This window comes from Prunus mume, linkage group LG5, assembly GCF_029339155.1.
Source record: "Prunus mume cultivar Tortuosa linkage group LG5, ASM2933915v1, whole genome shotgun sequence".
NCBI classification, from domain to species: Eukaryota; Viridiplantae; Streptophyta; class Magnoliopsida; order Rosales; family Rosaceae; genus Prunus; species Prunus mume.
In genome coordinates this window covers 12,507,034-12,509,049 of record NC_142702.1, presented here as the reverse complement: position 1 = coordinate 12,509,049, position 2,016 = coordinate 12,507,034, and the positions used below count along the sequence as shown (strand labels likewise).

General features: G+C 41.1%; 1 pseudogene across 1 annotated transcript; it reads left to right on the top strand.

The window, feature by feature from the left end:
* On the top strand, positions 1–1,630 carry LOC103331165 (UDP-glucosyltransferase 29 pseudogene; annotated as a pseudogene). Its single transcript, XR_016126937.1, has one exon. The product of XR_016126937.1 is annotated as a UDP-glucosyltransferase 29 pseudogene (transcript).
* The last annotated feature ends 386 nt before the right edge of the window (positions 1,631–2,016 follow it).

Genomic DNA, 2,016 nt, shown 5'->3' with positions numbered 1-2,016 from the left:
GGCTCATGACTCATCCTTCTCAAGAAAACAAACTATATATATGAGGAGGCCATAGGCCAACCAGTGCCTCAAGAAAAAGAGTCAGAAAAAAAAAAAAAAAAAAAGGATTCTTCTCAAAATCCAACCATGGTCAGAGTTCTTATGCTTCCATGGCTAGCTCACGGCCACATATCTCCCTTCCTAGAGCTAGCCAAGAAGCTCGCCAATAAGAACAATAATTTTTACATATTTATTTGTTCCACACCTGTAAATCTCAGCTCCATCAAACCAAAACTCTCTGAAGAATACTCTCATTGCATTGAATTTGTGGAACTACATCTTCCACATGATGACTTGCCACCTCACTACCACACCACCAATGGCCTCCCTCCCCATCTCATGGCCACTCTCAAAAAGGCCTTTGACATGGCCAGCCCCAACTTCTCCAACATCCTCAAAACCCTAAAGCCGGATTTGCTCATTTACGATTTTCTTCAACCATGGGCACCCTCTCTTGCTTTGTTGCAAAATATTCCAGCCATAGAGTTCAGCATCATGAACGCTGCGCTCTTGAGTTCAGTTTGTACTCACGATTTCAACAATCCTACTGCCAAATTTCCTTTGCATCTTCGGGATTACGATATTCGAAAGTTCCACAATCAGTGTGAGTTTTCATCAAATGGCATCAAGGATGGAGACCGCATACAGCAATGCTGTGCTCGATCTTGTAAGATGATTTTGGTAAAGACATCTAGAGAGATTGAAGCAAAATATGTTGATTATCTCTCTGATTTAGTGAAGAAGAAGATTGTTCCGGTTGGTCCTCTTGTTCAAGACCCAATGGATCAAACACTTGATGAGGAAACATGGATCATGAAATGGCTGAACGAAAGAGAGAGGTCTTCAGTTGTGTATGTTTCCTTTGGCAGTGAGTACTTTTTGTCCAAGGAGGAAATAGAAGGCATAGCTCATGGTTTAGAGCTTAGCAAAGTGAGCTTTATTTGGGTTATAAGATTTCCTAAGGAAGAGAAAGGTACTAGGGTTGAAGAGGTGTTACCAGAAGGGTTTTCAGAGAGGGTGGGAGAGAAGGGAATGATAGTGGAGGGCTGGGCCCCACAGTCAAAAATATTGGAGCATTATAGTGTCGGTGGGTTTGTGAGTCATTGTGGATGGAGCTCAGTGTTGGAGAGCATCAAGTTTGGTGTTCCAATTATAGCCTTGCCTATGCTTTATGACCAGCCAATCAACGCTAGACTAGTGGAGGAGGTGGGTGTTGGAGTGGAGGTTAAAAGAACAGCTGAAGGCAGTTTCCAAAGTGAAGAGGTAGCAAAGGTGATTAGAGATGTGGTGGTGGATAAAATTGGAGAGGGTGTGAGAAAAAAGGCATTGGAATTAAGAGACAACATGAAAAAGAAAGAGGATGAAGAGATAAATGGGGTGGTGGAGGAGTTGATGCAACTTTGCACCAGATAGGAATCAAGCACGACGTTTAGCATATAATTTGCAACTTGTCTAGCACTACAAAATTAATGTTGGATTTGTCTTCCCTGAGTTTTAAGTGATGTTGGTTTTCTTTGTATTTCCTGAGTTTTTAAGTGATGTTGGTTTTCTTTGTATGTGTGAGAAAGCAAGTCGGGCTTTTTCTTTGTTATGGTAGTTTGAATCTGAAATCACTGAACTGCAAATTCAAATCCTTTTTCACTCAGCTAGACCGGTTCACATTAAATCTGGAGTTTAAGTATGCAGTTAGACCAAACTGCCTACGTGAAGCTTCCACGTTTCTCTTATCTTCAAACTTTTTGTCGATCATGCCCCGTCTCGTCTCCATCGCTACCCACCTGTCCAGCGACAAAGGAATAAAAAAATTGAATTATTCTCAGCCAAAACTCAATTCCATCAATCCATAACTCTTTGAAAACTGCTCTCTAGCCACTGTCAAAATCATTCCATGAAGAAAAATTGTTGTCAAATAAAAAATATCTAAAACTGTGGCACTCTTCCCTTTATAGGTCACGTCCTGTAAGTCCAGATATTTTT